Source organism: Anguilla anguilla, chromosome 18, assembly GCF_013347855.1.
Source record: "Anguilla anguilla isolate fAngAng1 chromosome 18, fAngAng1.pri, whole genome shotgun sequence".
Taxonomy (NCBI): domain Eukaryota; kingdom Metazoa; phylum Chordata; class Actinopteri; order Anguilliformes; family Anguillidae; genus Anguilla; species Anguilla anguilla.
The window spans coordinates 446675-464719 of NC_049218.1; the positions used below are offsets into that span (position 1 = coordinate 446675).

At 47.0% G+C, this 18045-nt stretch overlaps 1 protein-coding gene across 4 annotated transcripts in view; it reads left to right on the plus strand.

The window, feature by feature from the left end:
* The window catches only part of lrmda (leucine rich melanocyte differentiation associated), a 212202-nt gene that overhangs the window by 161914 nt on the left and 32243 nt on the right, over positions 1–18045 (plus strand). The window lies entirely within an intron of this gene.

The window sequence follows — 18045 nt, forward strand, 5'->3', positions numbered from 1 at the left end:
CGCACCCGTCCCCACGGCGATCCGCCGCCCAGGCGCCATCAGAGACGGGCGCTTTCACGCTCAATTATGGCAGGAGATGAAGGTGACGAAGCTGATGATGAAGAGAAGAAAGAATCAAAGGCTTCTAATGAAAACTGATTACAATGAGAGGGCCGGCCTCTGCTCTGTGGATTCCGTCAGTCTCCGCGAGGAAGTGCTGGACCACGTGCTGGCCAGAGGGAAACGACAAATCGATAGATTTAGTATTTGTGCGTTGGTGCGTGTGTGTGTGTGCGTGCGCGTGCGCGTGAGTGTGAGTGTGCGTGCGTGCGTGCGGTCCACACGCAGCTCTAGCTCTATAATGGTTTGTGTGTGAGAGAGTGTGAGCTGTGTTCATCACGCTGGATTAGAGTGCGTGCTAAACGCCTGTTTAAAACAGAACGTGCCCTTGTGCGTCTGCGTTACTATCAGATGGTTACAGTATGAGAAGCAAAGCTCACACACTCGTGGTGTATGTGTCTGTGTTTCCGCGGTAACCTTGCCCTTGCTTCAGCAGTGGCGTTTCTCCGCCTGCTTTCTCCCAGTTGTCAATAACACATCGGTTGATTCCAGGAGGACTGTTCTGTGACCACTACATAATCCCCGTTCTGTGGCGTATCATTCTGTCATTGTCTTTGGGAGCTGCAGGGCTCAGAGCCTTCAGAGATAATTACCAGCCCCGCACCGCGTGTCCAATCACCAGAAAACATCGAGCGCGGTCCCCAGCAAGTGGCAGGAAGCGTTAGCGCCTGCTCCTGACAGCGGTGGCGTTCTCGGGCCTTCCCTGGCGCTGGCATGCACACGTCCTGCAGGCGTGTTAGAGCCGTTAATTCAGCTCCAGCCTTTCAGCACCAGCTGTTCCCAGGTCCCTGAGCTGAAAACGATCCAATTAAACACGTTTCCCAAATTTCAAGAGTTTTCAAAATACGGTGTGCTTATTTGATCTGTGCTGATGATGTCTGATGGAGCTAGTTCATTATAAACACTGATTATTCTGTTCTGATTCTGTGGTGCAAAGAGGTGCTGTAACGACCAAAGCTAGCAAAAAATTGTTTGCTAACTTCAGTATCATGTTATTTATAAGATTATTCATTTCTTACGATACATTTTGGACCGGGAGGGTGGCGGGTGGGCTTGTTAGCATGTCCACAATTTGTAAGGATTCCATTCCAGACCTCCCCAGGCCTTCTTGCAGTATCCACACCTATTGGCCGCTGATCTTTAGGTCATCCACACGTACGTCAGAAGTGCTCACCCTGTCACAACGCCAAGTGGTTTTCCTCAGTTTACCACCAGGCTGTTTCAAATTAACAGGCTTCACTAGCTAACCAGTTATTCATACTTTACTCATCTGGAGCAGCGCTGCAAGACATAATTTATCTCTGATAATAAGCTGCTGAAATTCATGTGTGTCAAACATTTTGAAAATCCCATCATTTTTCAGTATGAATATTAAATGTATAAATTATGCTAATAACAAAGTAACGAGCAAGTGAAGCTCAGCTACTTGGAATTTTCATCAGACATTCAGTGTTAAGACTATCTAGATACAGTTAGTGACCAACATAGTGCTATCATGCTAAACATAGACAAGTTGTTGTGTAAGACTTTTGCCGCATAACTATGCCATATTAAAGAATGACATTCATTATACGTGGTTGAGAATTTCTCAAAGTATGCATGTTAAATGACATATTCCCTGTAATTCATCCAACACCAAAATTCCATTAGATCAATTCTCACTGGGTCGTCCCAGCAATGCCAAACATCCCAATATTTCATTCTCCACATATCGCAATATGGGACATTTCACAAACAAGCAACTGATACTCAGATATGCATGTAGGGCTATTCCTGTAGTGTGCTTTGTATTACTGGGAAATGTATTTATGAAGGAGCTGCATGCTAATTGTGATTCAATTACATTGTGAATTTTTATGAATTATCTGACAATGACTCATTTTTTTAAAAAAAATTTTAATGGATTAATCAGCTTAAAGATGAAGAAACGAAAATTATAAATGAGACTTTAAAATCACATCTGAATTTTAACACTATCGACTTAATTGCATTCAAATGGCAAGCTGTTTGTGTCACTCTTCTCTACGCTAAAAGCAGAATCAATCTTACTGACAGGCAGATGGGAGTACTCTCCAACTGTTGACATTCAGGAAAAAGGAAAATAATAATCATTTGAAGCTGGCGATGTCAAAGTGGACAGAATTGTACAAAATGACATTCTTGTCAAGCTTCCAGGAAGATTGGGTATTTTTTTGCCAAAACAACATGTAGCACCCCCCCAATTTTGAATTGTCAGCAAGCACTTGCTGGCTTTTAGAAGACGTGAAGCTCGGTATAAAGGCTTGGATGTCTGGCAGGAGACCAGCGCTCAAGATCACCAGCACAGCTCAGTATGATGTCAGAAAACGTGGTTAATTGGCAGTGATTAGAAATCTCTTAAAGCTGATTCTGTGCGCCCCCCCCCCCCCCCGAACCCCTCCACCAGAAAGCCGGATTGTTCCGTGTAATCCAGACCAGCAGCCTCTTTCATCTGGACAGAAAGATCAAACGAGGGCGGTTTACTGGGAAGACCACCCGCACCCACAGAGACCCCCCTCTCACAAATGGCTCTTCTGACTTCTCTTTTTTTTTTTTTTTTTTTTTTTTTTTTTTGTTTTGAAAGGGGGGGTTGGGGAGGCGGGGTTACACATTATGCACAGGTCACCTGTCAGATTTCCGTTCCTGAGTGGGTTATTGGCTGAAACGAGTCGCTTGGAGCTTATTGGCCGGTTTCCGTTGTCACAGAAAGAATGCGATTCCATGCGCTTGAGTTACGTGCAAATACTGAACTGGCCGTATACACAAAAGACTGTCATTTCAGAATCGAATTGTCTCTGAGAATAAAAAAGTATGTTTTGTTATTAAAATATTTTTATTGATGTTGACTTTCAAAAACCTGGAATCATTTAATATTTGAAACATCAGGTTGTGGCTTCCAACTTTTGGCTGGTTTGGGTGTTATTATGAATGTTATGACATATATATACTAATGAATGACCCTGATGTTGTAGTCAGGCTGTATTCTTATTGAACGGGCATACTGTAGAGGGTATGAGCTGCAATGTAGTGGATCGCTTGCATGGCGGTAATTCCATCGTGTTTGTTTCACAGCGACTGTAGCTCCATTCCTGAGCTGCTTCTCTCATTTCTGATCAATACTTCGTACCTCACACTCTGCTCTCTGTGCTGTATGAATTTCAATGGGCCGTGTGATTTTGAGTGAATCCAGAGTGGCTCTGTCTCAGGTTTAACTGCAGCGCTTCAGCCAGCCTGTTCCACTCGTCTTTCCTGTGGAAACTGCAGGCTGTCTTTCAGCTGTCTGTCTCTCCTGCAGACTGGGCCCCCAGAACCTGTCTGTCTCTCCTGCAGACTGGGCCCCCAGAACCTGTCTGTCTCTCCTGCAGACTGGGCCCCCAGAACCTGTCTGTCTCTCCTGCAGACTGGGCCCCCAGAACCTGTCTGTCTCTCCTGCAGACTGGGCCCCCAGAACCTGTCTGTCTCTCCTGCAGACTGGGCCCTGGAACCTGTCTGTCTCTCCTGCAGACTGGGCCCTGGAACCTGTCTGTCTCTCCTGCAGACTGGGCCCCCAGAACCTGTCTGTCTCTCCTGCAGACTGGGCCCCCAGAACCTGTCTGTCTCTCCTGCAGACTGGGCCCCCAGAACCTGTCTGTCTCTCCTGCAGACTGGGCCCCCAGAACCTGTCTGTCTCTCCTGCAGACTGGGCCCCCAGAACCTGTCTGTCTCTCCTGCAGACTGGGCCCCCAGAACCTGCCAGCCACAGACTTCACACAGCAGAACCACTAAACTCCTCTTTCTCTCTTCACCCCCTACTCTGTCTCTCTATGTCTTCGTCTTTCTCTCTCTCTCACTCCTTCACTCACTCACTCACACACCCTCTCTCTCTCTGTCCCTCTCCCTCCCACCCCCCCACCCCCCGTGCAGCTCAGCCACTCGGCAGGCCCCTCTTCATAGTGCTTTATTTTCCCTGTTGGTGTGGAGAGAGAGACAGGGGGCCGGTCGTAGGATCAGCAGGGCATTGTTGGAGGGGGGGGGGGGTTATTTTGGCAGTGCTGTCCACCCTTTGAAGTGAAGCACTGACTGTGTACATGGACACGCCTGCGAGAGTAATCACACCCCCCCCCCCCACCCTCGTTCAAAGACACCCGTCCGACTCCAGGAGCCTCAGGACAGAAGACAGCACAAAGGCCGCCTCGCTCGTGGTTCCCAGCCGTCAGTTAGCCGCGGGTTCAGAGGGAGAATGGCTGTCTCAGTTAGCCGCGGGTTCAGAGGGAGAATGGCTGTCTCAGTTAGCCGCGGGTTCAGAGGGAGAATGGCTGTCTCAGTTAGCCGCGGGTTCAGAGGGAGAATGGCTGTCTCAGTTAGCCTCAGGTTCAGAGGGAGAATGGCTGTCTCAGTTAGCTGCGGATTCAGAGGGAGAATGGCTCTCTCTGAATGGAGAGGTCTCGTAGCCTGAAGTGCATGCAGTCTGCCAGGTTATTAGCACACCACAGAGATTGCACCAGGTGTTCATTTGGTACGTTAGACAGTATATCTTCACCGCACGGAAACAGGTGTAGTTATAGCTGCTTTATTAATAGTAGGGGTAGCAGACGTATGACAGGCTCATTTGTTAGCCGTGATAGGAGTAGTCGCAGTCACAGCAGTTGCTGTGAAACAGACTGCATGGCACCTAGTGTTTGTACTGCTTGTTTGGCGGGAATTTTTCTACGCTAGTTTTCTACATTTCACATAGTCCTATCAGAGGCAAGCAGTAGATTCTGTGTTTAAGACGATTCTGTGCTTAAGTTGATTCTGTGTTTAAGACGATTCTGTGCTTAAGTTGATTCTGTGTTTAAACCTGGTTTCCAGAACGCTGAGGCCAAGTCCTTCATTGTGTGGTCCTGACCTGCCGGTTTGCATTTGATCTGTCTCTTAAATTGAGGGCAAAAAATGTCTGAACTGTGGCTCTGCTGGGTTCTGAGTTTACGGTATAAACACCATTTGTTGAGAACCTGAGGATATTTCAGTGACAGGCTGCTATTTCTCCTGTTTTTCTATCCTTGAAATGGAGTTCTTTTTGAGGAAACGCAGAATGGCCACTCTAATGCTGCTCTGGGCGTTCTGAGTGAAGCCGCTTGGAAAGATAGCGTGGAGTGGGTCTGCGGTGGTGGGGCCAGAGCCAGCGGTGGCTGCAGGAACAGGCTGACTCCAAGTCACTGGGTAAAGCACTGTCCAGGTGGGCAGAGTCACACAGGGGTGCCGTAAGTGACTGGGGGAGGGCGGGGGGGCGTGGTTGGGGCCAATGTGAGATCTTTTCATGTGGCCCAAAATCACTGATGGTGCCCCTGGGGTTACCCTTCAAATTTTACTTGCAGCTTTTAGCCACCCCTCTTAACCCCAGTGACCTTTACAAAGATCCACCGACACCAGGTGTTCTGACAATGTTTCTGGAAAGTTCTGTCTATTTTAGATATATAAAATAGATATAGATACCCAACAAGGCCAGTTCCCTAACGATTATGGGGCTGCTGTTTCATTGAACATGTCTGTAGAGTGTCTGTAGAGTCTGTACTGTGGGCTGCTGTGTCATTGAGCATGTCTGTAGAGTCTGTACTGTGGGCTGCTGTGTCATTGAGCATGTCTGTAGAGTGTGTAGAGTCTGTAGTGTAGAGTCTGTAGAGTCTGTAGTTATCAGAGTGCTCGCAGGCTCCTTCCCGAGGCTGGAGGAGATGTGACTGAACAGCTTGTTATCCTCCAAGGTCGTCTGAAGAGGCACTCTTAGCTACTGAAGACATGGGTCCGTGTCTGTTTCCACGGAGACGCCCTGTCTGCCACCATGACAATGAAGTCTAAAAGGTGTGGTGCAAATTCCTCTGGCAGTCATGTGACCTGGTCTTTGTTTCTCTTTTTTCCCCTCATTGGGCTGCGGTCCATTTTGCAGTTACACTCACAAACTATATTCATTCATTCATTCATTCATTCATTCATTCAGTTTCCACTTGCTGTTTATTCACCCATACTGAGTCTGGTCCAATATGATCCAATTTTTAATAATGTGAGAAATATTACTACCATGTATGTCAAACTAGCCTGCAAGTCAATTGTTCTGTTATGAAGTGATGTTTGCGAGTGAGGGGAGGGCAGTACAGTCATCAGATTGGACCGAACATTGGAACAGCCCAATGTTTCTCTGTTGCGCATGCAAGTGAAGTGTGTGTGCACGTGCAGTGTACCAGTGACTCTTACACTGTCCATGCAACACGGTACTACAGGGGAGCTTGCACTGATTACAGGAGTCTGGTCTCTTAAATATGCTATAGCTGCATCTCTGTCTGATATCCCATGAGCCCTGTGGGCGCTGTAGGGTTCAGGAGCTGTGGTGTACAGTCTCTGTCCAGTCCTCTTCTCTTATCCTTTAGCCAGGGAATAAGGAAAGAGATTCACAGGGAGATTCACAGGGCGATTCACAGGGAGATTCACAGGGAGATTCACAGGGAGATTCACGAGGAGATTCACAGGGAGATTCACAGGCAGATTCACGGGGAGATTCACAGACAGATTCACAGGGAGATTCACAGGCAGATTCACGAGGAGATTCACAGGGAGATTCACGGGCAGATTCACAGGCAGATTCACGGGGAGATTCACAGGCAGATTCACGGGGAGATTCACAGGCAGATTCACAGGGAGATTCACAGAGAGATTCACGGGGAGATTCACGGGGAGATTCACAGGCAGATTCTCTCTGTGGCTCTGCATTGTTGACCCCGCTGACCCCGAGAGGCTAAAAACAAAGCTGTCAGTGGTGATAAATATGAGTCGACTCCACAAATTGTTGTTTTCACTTTGTAATGATAAGATTTAATGTCTTCCTGGCAGCTCAGAGAGACTCTTACCCCTGCATGCACTCACACGCACATACGCACTAACACACACACACGTGCACTAAGACACACACATGCACTATCACACACACACCTGCACATTGGCTTCACCAATCCGAGACAACCAATGAGGTGCAAGAGAGCCTACCTGTGCCCACATTGTGAATTTGAATCTTTAACAAACAGAAACCCAAGCTCATAAACCCACAGTGTCTATCTATTCCCCTTCATCACACCACTAGTTTTGCATTCAAACAAGTTCTTTCTTTATAACAATCCTTATCTCTCTTTAGATAACACGCATACAGGGAATTGCTGTACTGTAAATCTTCTGTGGAAAACTATTCTTTCTATGGTTTTCATGTGAATAGTTAAACAGTGTTTTTAATCTAAGCACTTCATTGTTCAAATCTAGCTGGGAGGCAGCTCCTGTGATAGATTAATTGCAGGGCACTTAAGTAGTAAGCGATTAACATAAAATCCTTTGGACACAAGCTAATAGTTTATGATAATTCTAGCATGGCATTTGTCTGTCTATCACCACATTGCCTCTAGCTGTAATTTTATCAAAGGGCAGTAAAATACTATTTCAACAAGCTAATTTGCACATAATTAACACCAGAAATCACATTCAATTGAGCCATACACTACCCTATTAACAGTCTGAGAACCAGAATATAATTAAACTGTTTGCTTTTATGAACCTATTCATTAAATTGTACCATCAGTAGATCTTGGGAGCTTACCCAGGACAGTCCTGTCACAGAGCTGCATGGCAGGGCCTTCTCCTGAGGGGGTTTTCTGTAGTTGGGCTCATCGCTGTGGAGGGCAGGAAGCAGGTTTCACACGCTTCTGTGATGTCACTCACAGTGTGCTCACAGTAACCTGGAACATGCTGAAAACTGTGAGCTTTTCAATACAGGAGTTTTGTCCCTGGTCAGCCCCCGTCAGAAGGGCATGTCCAATCTGCTGTACTTGGGTGGCTTTATTTCTTGCCTGTATTGCTGCACAATGTGCTGCGTTTCCTGAAGCTTCATCCATTTTGTGCCAGAGATTAGTTCTGCTGTGAGGGTCTGGCAGAATCCGGGCTGCTGCTCCTGGCCTGATTTACGCCCTGCGGAACGGAAGACGCAGAGCGCTGTGTTCACAGACCGAACCCGGGGGTGCCCTTGACTCCTGCCTCAGAGAGGAGGCGCAGAGAGAGAGGAGGAGAGGAGGCGCAGAGAGAGAGGAGGAGAGGAGGCGCAGAGAGAGAGGAGGAGAGGAGGCACAGAGGGAGAGGAGGAGAGGAGGCGGAGAGGGAGAGGAGGAGAGGAGGCGCAGAGAGAGAGGAGGAGAGGAGGCGCAGAGAGAGAGGAAGAGAGGAGGCACAGAGGGAGAGGAGGAGAGGAGGCGGAGAGGGAGAGGAGGAGAGGAGGTACAGAGGGAGAGGAGGAGTGGAGGCACAGAGGGAGAGGAGGAGAGGAGGCACAGAGGGAGAGGAGGAGAGGAGGCACAGAGGGAGAGGAGGAGAGGAGGCACAGAGGGAGAGCAGGAGAGGAGGTACAGAGGGAGAGCAGGAGAGGAGGCACAGAGGGAGAGCAGGAGAGGAGGTACAGAGGGAGAGCAGGAGAGGAGGCACTGATGCTAGGAAGGTTCCTTTCCTGCCAGAGCTCTTCGTCAGGTTGCTTTGTAGTGCAGAGAGCGCGACAGTGTGTCTAAATAGGAAAATGAGGCCTTCTGAGCGTTTGCGCTTCGCTGTGTGAATAATGCAGGGCCCTCCCTGAGGAAGCGGGCTGTGGCAGGGCCCAGGGTTTGATGAACACTCCGCCCCCAGACCAAATTCCTGCGTGTCAGCCCCCTTAACTTATCGTGCCAGATTACAAAGCTACTGATATAATATATTAGTTTGATGGACGGAATTATACCCAGTGCTTCCTGCCTTTCCCAGTGACGCACACTAGCTTAGTGCTGCTTGACAGCAGCTGTGATTTAGCACCGAGCTGGGGGAACCGGGGGGCCAGGGGGCCGGGGGGCCGGGGGTCCGGGGGTCCGGGGGGTGGGGAGGGGGAACAGAAAACATTCACAGTCCGGGACCGATACTGGCTCTCAGCCTTAATTCACCACCAATGTGTCACCATTAAAAGCTGCAAGAGAAGGATCACAGACAATAAATACTGGATAATTTATTAGCTAACAACAAAGCAGCTCAGCCGTGCCTTGACAGGTTTGTTTGACACAATATTGTCAAGGAGAAAAAGAGCAGAGTTGACCAAAGATGTATTTTACGCTCAGAAAGACACATCAGCTCTTGGCTTGTCACAGGGAGATAAACAAACCCCAAAGAGAGAAGGGAGGCCTGGCACGCAACCGTGCTCTAATTCATCACTGAGAGACAGATTAAAGAATGAGCGAGGCGAGGCAAAGTTCTGCCGGCTCATCCAGGGGACCGGGCTGTGAGCGTTATAAATAATAAATCACTGCTGACTGCAGAGAGCGCTTTGCATTGAAGGAAAACATATTCATTTAAAGTTAGCGTGCGCAGAGTGTCTGAAGCACTGTTTATCCCGAGACTGAGCAGCACAGTAAACGCACTTTCATTCACTGCCGAGCTTTAGGTCCAAGAAATATCTCCTCATTTTTTTTTTTCCATTTTGTTTTTCCTTCTTGTTGTTTTTTTTCCAGGGCAAACTCGAGCAACTGCTCAGCCTGGCATCTTGATATGAGACGCTTTGTGAAGGAGCACACAGAAAGCTGAGAGTTTTAGTTGGGGTTCTCAGATAAAGCTGGTTGTTATTATTTCCAGAAACGCGAACCTGCGAAAATGTGTCCTGCTGAACCCTGAAATATACTGACGTATTTACTGGATTTTTTTCAGTCGCTGAACGTGTGGCTGCTGTTTCTCTGCAGAACGCTCACTCCACATCAGTGTAAATTACTACACACACGGATCGCACCGCCATTCATTCCGATGTAAATTGCTACACACACTGATCGCACTGCCATTCATTCCCATGTAAATTACTACACACACTGATCGCACTGCCATTCATTCCCATGTAAATTATCTACAACATCCCAGTGGTATTGCACAAGTGAAGTCTGTACAGACTGGACAGATTCAGTAGAAACTATGGCCCTGGTTTTCCCAGAGTTCCTAGTTTCTGGTCTAAAATATCTGCTGTCAAACGAATAATCAGCCACACGTCCTCTCAGGTCTCTCTTGATGGTGAAGGAAAACAAATCAGTCCTTCGAGGTTCCTGTGTTTAGGAGTTGAGAGTGGGCGGGCTTTATGGTAGTAGTGGGCAGGCTTTATGGTGGGAGTGGGCATGGTTTATGGTGGGAGTGGGCAGGGTTTGTGTCAGGAGTGGGCAGGCTTTGTGTTGGGAGTGTGCGGGTTTGTGTTGGGTAGCATCAGGAAAGGCTAAAGTGGCCAGATGCTCTTGTGTCGTAAGTTCACTGCAGGGTCACAGTCGGCTTCTTCCAGGTATAATTATGTTTATGTTGAAAAGGGAAAAAATAAGAATAAATCTTTTGGCTGGTCATTGCCGGGGGATTTGCTCAGTGATAAATGACTCCAGTTAGATAGATTATGTTTAGACACACATGAATAATTCATCTCGATATCTCCTTTAAACGTCCTGGCCTTTGTTCCAAACAGTAAAGGGGAGCTCTGTGTTTCAGATGATACTGACTCAGGAAGTAGAGTAAAGACTCTTTTTTTTTACATTAATAAAACCTAATTTCTGTCCCAGCTGCCAATAGGCCTTTTTCACATAAATATTCTTTATGCTGAGCTGTCATCAGGCAGTGCACCCTGGGACGTCCGCGTGGATATTGGCCTGTCTGTGAGTTTATGGCCAAGTTTAAAGTCATTCATTAAACTGGCCCGCAGTTATACTCGCTAACTGAAAAATTGCCTGCTGCTTCTATTTGGTTTGTAGATGTGATCACGAGTAAATTTTTAACTTAATTAATTGGCCGTTTCTGTTGACAAGAAATTTATGCGGCCATAATTTGTGCGGAATAGCGGGCGACTGTTGGAAATGAGATATCCATCAGAGCCGTGTGTTCTGCCAGCCGGGCCGGGCGAATAGGGAGGTATTTCAGCCTGCCGCGACCCGGCCATGCGAGCAGTCAGGATTATATATACCCAGGGTGCATTGCCTGCCCAGGAGCCGCTCGTGGAGGTCTATGATAACAAAGACTTTGTGATTTATGGCTTGCTGTGAAAGCAGAACTTGATGAGATTAAACAATTTCATAGCACAAGTGTTTCTGGGCTCCTGATTTGTAGTTGGGAGGCGACAGTAAATCATGTTTATATATCTGAGAGCGTGCTCAGCAAAGAACCGCAATTACAGTTTAAGACAGTTACTCTTTATTTAATTTTTATCCGGGGGTTCGTATCTCCCTCCGCGCGGCGCTCGCCCAGGCGATCACCTTCACGCGTCCTTTCCCGTCAGAAGAGACAAAGCCGCGCGCAGGGTGCGTCCCGCTATCTTTCCCCCGCAGCCCGAACACAGGATGCCAGCAGCAGTGGGGCTGGAGCACCTCCATGCTTCTGGTGTGACTGTAGCAGGCCAATCACTGAGCTGCTCCCCACTGAGCATGCTCAGTACAGTTAGCGTGCTACGCACAGAGGTCGCATTAGATTCTCAGTTTTCGCACACAAAGTTTTGTAAAATTTTTTTTGGAAAAACAGAAAGCATAAGCATTATGCTTTGTTAAAACGTGGGTGAACTGATAGTGACCTTAAATTCAGTTTTGAGTTTGTTAGATGTCTGCACTAAATTTCGAGCCTTGCCTTTGATTTGCAGAGTACCGTATATAATCAGTTGGGAAACGAATGGGTTGATGCGAAAATCTAAAACACATATAAAATACGGCATAACTACACAACACCAGGAACCGTGTTCCCTGATGAGCTGATGTTAAATCACATGCTTTCTGGTTTTCACTGTGAGCACGTAAACAAAACAAGCACAACCAATCAGGTGTGAGCCGAACACGCAGCACCGCTAGGAGCTTTGTGATACTGTAATGTAAAGCATTCAACATGCGTTAGCTACCTAGCACATTACAGCATACCTGGCTCTCACCAGCCTGTGCGTGCGTTAGCTACCTAGCATATTACAGCATACCTGGCTCTCACCAGCCTATACATGCATTAGCTACCTAGCATATTACAGCATACCTGGCTCTCACCAGCCTATACATGCATTAGCTACCTAGCATATTAAAGCATACCTGGCTCTCACCAGCCTATGCGTGCGTTAGCTACCTAGCATATTAAAGCATACCTGGCTCTCACCAGCCTATGCGTGCGTTAGCTACCTAGCATATTAAAGCATACCTGGCTCTCACCAGCCTACACCTTCGGTAACGATCCTAATTTCTGCTGCCGTGTCACTGCCATTGTCGTTACTCTTACACTGTGAACTTCCCTCATATTACTGATGACTGAGCAAGCTAGCTAGCTGTTTAAAGAGGACCAGGGCTTGCACATTATCAATCCTTCACTGCGTGCTGTTTAAAGAGGACCAGGGCTTGTTATGTGACTAAATAAACTCCACACAGAGTCACTGATTTGTCACTCTGCTGTTCTTTCTCCAAACATTGTGCAGGTTTTCCAGAAAGTGTACAATTAATAACACACTTTTACTAGATATGGTTGATCATTTATTATTGTAAGGTAAACTGAAAGGAATAGACCACAGGCCGTGGTGCATTTGCATTACTATTTAACTTCATGGACGCAAGTATTTTTCAAAGCAAAAAATGGAGATAAGATCTTACCAATCTTTATCAACATTGCAATTTATCATAGTCTGAAATCTACAAAAGCAAATGAATAACTATTAAATGCAAGCTTAAAAAATTTGTACGTTCATGTATTTGTGTGTGTGTGTGTGTGTGTATCTGTCTGTCTGTGTGTGTGTGTGTGTGTGTGTATCTGTCTGTCTGTGTGTGTGTGTGTGTGTATCTGTCTGTGTGTGTGTGTGTGTGTGTGTGTGTGTGTGTGTGTATCTGTCTGTCTGTGTGTGTGTGTGTGTGTTTCATTTGCTTGTGTTTGCTTGTCAGCCCACACATGCTTAGGGTGCGCACAGAAATCTCATTATTTAGACACACCTTTTTAATGCACCGAGTCACAAACAGCTCTTTGACTCTCTGACTCTTCTGTGATGAGTCCTGTGATGTGTCCTGGTGCAAGCTGATGGACGGCCAGTAAAAAAGCAGCTCTCACAAGAGGGCGGAGTCAAACGTGCACTTCATGGAACTGTGCACAGAGTTCAGCATTGCTAAGCAACCTGCTTCAGCCCTTTGAGGAACTCATTTCCTTTACGTTAACACATCACGTCAGAATCTTTCTTCCTGTGGGTCTTCGAATGTCTTCAAGCATCTGATTGTAGAGGAAGCGCAGTAGACAGTCTGCTGTGACAGCCCTGCTTGAGGAATCTTCAATTATTAAATCACATCCACACACGTGAAAACACTACTGACATTACACACACATCCCATGATCGGTAGGCCACACAAAGTGCCACACTTTTGATTGCATCTGAGCCTGTGTGTGTGTGTGTGTGTGTGTGTCTCTGTGCATGTGTGTGTGTGTGCATGTGTGTGTGTGCGCGTGTGCATGTGTGCATGTGTGAATGTGCATGTGTGTGCGTGCATGTGAATATGTGTGTGTGCGTGTGCATGTGTGTGTGTGTGCTTGTGCTTGTATGTGTGCGTGCGTGCATGTGTGTATGTATATGTGTGTGTGCATGTGGGTGTACATGGTGTTCACGTGTGCATGTTTATGTGCATGTGTGTGCATGTGTGTTTGTGTGTGTGTGTGTGCATACAGTATATGCTTGTGTGTGCATGTGTGTGTGTATGTGTGTGTGCATACAGTATATGCTTGTGTGTGCATGCCTGTTTGCCTGATTGGTGAACAGCTGGTTCGGCCTGAGTGTGTATAGAGATCCCAGGGACTTTGAAAGATGGCTGATAGTTGGGGTATGTTTTTCAGGATGATCTTTGGTGTTTAGCCACAGTGTCTTACGGTGAGGGAAACAACAGCAGTTAAACGTGTTAAAAATCCAAAATGACAGAAATGGGGATGCTGGGTTTTTTTGGGACACTGACATGCTAGAATTGGAGGTTGACGCACAGGTAGGCTGGCGACAGGTCTACCTGCAGCAGCACTATGCTAAACAGCTCCTAGGTGAGGCCTACCTGCAGCAGCGCTATGCTAAACAGCTCCTAGGCAAGGCCTACCTGCAGCAGCACTGTGCTAAACAGCTCCTAGGTGAGGCCTACCTGCAGCAGCGCTATGCTAAACAGCTCCTAGGTGAGGCCTACCTGCAGCAGCGCTATGCTAAACAGCTCCTAGGTGAGGCCTACCTGCAGCAGCGCTATGCTAAACAGCTCCTAGGTGAGGCCTACCTGCATCAGCACTATGCTAAACAGCTCCTAGGTGAGGCCTACCTGCAGTACTAAAATTAGAAATGCATGCTAGCGCCAAACGGTTCAAACGAGCAGCGCTCATTAGAGTTCACTCTTATGCGCGGTGTGAAGTCAGAGGGGTCACATGACCCACTAGCTGCCTGCCGCACACGGCTGCTGCTTGTCTGACGCTGAGCCTCACACGCACCGCGATGCCAAACAGCCTTGGCTTCGCTTCACGCATGAAACGGCGGCGGCTTCTGCTCGTGACCGGCGATCATGTGATGCATTCACCGCACAGGCTCGGCGTAGGAGAGTCGGTAAATCATTAAACACGAGCTGAGTGTTATTCCTGCTGAGCAAACAGCACACCGAAGTATCTTTTAACTCGGGGAAACCATTACTTCAAATGTTCTTTTCACAGTCATTACCTAAGAAAACAGAATCCGTATATTTTTATGCGCACAACAGCTATTTAAAATACATTAACGCTACCCATAAGAAACACAATTATGTAGGTCAAAGCCATAAAGCTCTCTCCTTGAGTCCTGGCCTTCCAGGGTGGTCTCCCATTCTGCTGACTGCAGATTCAAATTTATTCAGACAGATTAAATTATACACATTCACCCAGTTTGCTCCATATTTGAGGTTGTTAGAGCTTTCAAATCATGAAGTGAATACTGAACTTTAACCAAGTTTATTTCAGGTTTTTGGGGGGGAAAGGGCTCTACAGCACCATACAATAACTCTAAAAATGTCTGTTTGTCATGGAAATTAAAACATTTGAACTTGCTAGGCTACTGTTTTATATTTATGCCAAGTAGAATATGTTTACAAAGGCTGTGTGCTTCAGATTTTATCTGAATATGCTGCGTTCAGCACAGGACCAGTTGAGTATTAATAACCATAGCTTAGTTTCATTTTACTTTTCTGTTCAAGTGAGTAAAGTATTCAAATGCCATTTCTGGCAGTTTTTGAACTTAAGGACAATTGTTATGCACACTATACCATAAAAATTAGTTACTGGCTTTCCTAATGTATGTTTAAATGTCTTTGGCAAAGCAAACAAGCACAATCTTAGTGTGGTGTGGTGTGCTTGCACTGTGGCAGGATTTTTCTGACTTCCGTACTCAGCATTGCTACTTCAGCTCCTGTGCTTTTCCCGCTCCTGGGCAAGTTATCTTTGTGACAAGGAGCACAGTAAAAAAAAAAAAAGAAAAAAGTGTCAAGCCAGTGTGTTTTTGCAATTAAAGGCTGATCCAAACGTACAGCTTCTGTATGCTGTTTTTTCAGAGCTTCAGAAAGACACAGAAACAAGAAAGGAAGAGAGCGTTGGGGGAAGGAGGGGGAGGGGGGTGAGGAAAAAGTTTTGTGCACAAACATGTTTTTGATACAGACCCAAAGTGAAAACATATCAAAAGAAATTTTTCTACATGTCTTGCAAGACCAAAAAATAAATAAATAAAATAGAAATGGTGTCATGAGAACACAACAGAGAGCTTGTTTCTTCCAACAATCGCTTTGAGCTACGAAATCGCCTTGAATCCCAAACCTCCCATTACTGTCATGCTCCCAGCCTCTTTCCCCGTCTTCCTCTTAGAGGGAAAAAAGGCCGTCTTTGGGGTCTGATAGGTCCTACACTGGCGCTTAGCAACAGCATTCCTGTGCCTTAAGTAGCAGTAAGCCCCTGGCTGAACCCTTTGATCTGGCTGTCAGGGCAGATTTATTTCATTTAGCGCTGGGTGTACTTGTCCAGATGTAGAACAGGATATAAACGCTGTAGTGTTTACACTGTAGTTCGGCTGTAATTAAATTGTTCTCTCGATGGGTGGAGAAGGCCACCTGTCAGCCAGGGCACCTGATGTCACAGGAAACAGGAAGTGACATCAGTCAGGACCTCGGCTGGAGGTCCTCTTTTGCCGTGGCTCATACCTGGTGATGCAATAATCAGTGAGCACTTACACGCCTGTTAGCATCTACTGCTAACGAGAGAGGGAGGGAGGGGGAAAGGGCGAGAGAGAGAGGAAGAGGGAGGGGGAGAGAGAGAAACGGAGATAGAGAGCGAGAGGGAGGGAGAGAGAGAAACGGAGAGAGAGGGAGGGGGAGAGGGAGAGAAATGGAGAGAGAGAGAGAGGGAGGGAGAGAGAGAGGGAGAGGGGGGAGGGGGAGAGGGAGAGAGAGAGAAACGGGGAGGGAGAGAGAGGAAGAGGGAGGGGGAGAGGGAGAGAGAGAGAGAAACGGAGAGAGAGAGAGAGAGCGAGAGTGCACTTCGTGTGGTCCTGGTGTGATTCATGCTCCAGAATGGAGCCCCATCCTTCATGGTGGCACTTCACAGAGAAATGACTCAGTGACAGCAGCAGCAGCCCCCCCCCAGGAGGCCCAGCTCTCTTCTCCAAACCTGTTATTATGGATTTCCCCTCCCCAATCCTGTAAATTCTGCATCCCGCATTATCATAACCTGTACCCATAACTCAGGGTGTATGAAGACAATAATGATCTGAGCGCCCACCCCACCTGCCCAGAGTGGGACTACCACCCCCACTCTACCTGCCCAGAGTGGGAGTAACCCCCCCCTGCCCAGAGTGGGACTACTGGCCATGGTAGCGGTGATCACCCACACCCCCACCCCCACCCACTCAGATCGTCAAGCTTGTTTGATTAACAGGACTAAAAGGCATCTGTCTGCCCATTAACCTGTGGAGGGTCTGGGATTTATGAAGGAAATATTGTGGGGGTTGGAGGTGGGGGGGGGGGGGTTACACACCAGTGACCGAGCATCTATACCCAGCGCTGAGTCGCTGATTAGCATGTTCATGCTTGACTTCTGCATGAATCGGCATTGTGTTTATACACGGTCTCATCTGTGAATAATTTAGGTTAAGCAATCGATACTTCATCTTATTTAAAATTGATTAAAACAAAAAATAAATTTGCTCTGTTACTCAAAGTATTCTGCGTGACAGAATTATCTGGTTTGTATGTCAACCTTTTTAGAGGGGACTATTATTACTAGATTAGGTCTTTTGTCTTTTTTAGTAAATATATCTGTTCACATTTACTCATTTATGGGGCTGTTTTGACTCAACTCTCCAAACAGCAAGGCATCAGACGCTGGCAGCGCCCCCGTTTCGACCCAGCAGAACCAAGCCGAATCTCAGCCTGCTGTGGGTCAGTACTCACACCACATCATTTCCCACAGAGGTCCCATTTGCCCTACATCATAAATTCTCGCACATCCGAGCTCCTAATCTGTGAGAGGATCTGTGAGTGCGGGGCGGCCAAGTGAAAAATCAGGGCGAGGGAATGAAAATAGTCCTTTGTCTGTGTCAGGGCGGTGATTCCAGCCCTGGGGAGCGGCTCTGTCTGAGCCTTTACCCAGAGCCTCTGGCTGCAGAAAGCTGCTGATTGCATGTGTACAACATTAATCGCTTCTTTTAGAAAATGATTCTCGCGTCAGAAACAAAGCTGGGTCTTTAATCTGGCCTGGTTTGATCTGACTGATGCTTGCTTTGATTCGAACGCTCCATTTATACCTGGGTCCTTTCTTAGTTTTTTTTTTTTTGCTTTTGTAATGCCTTTACATGTGATGTGAAAACAAGCATTTGAAAAATAAAACAAGAGAAGCCATTGAAAGAACATAAAGAGGAGTTGCAGTTGAAGGAGTTTGGGG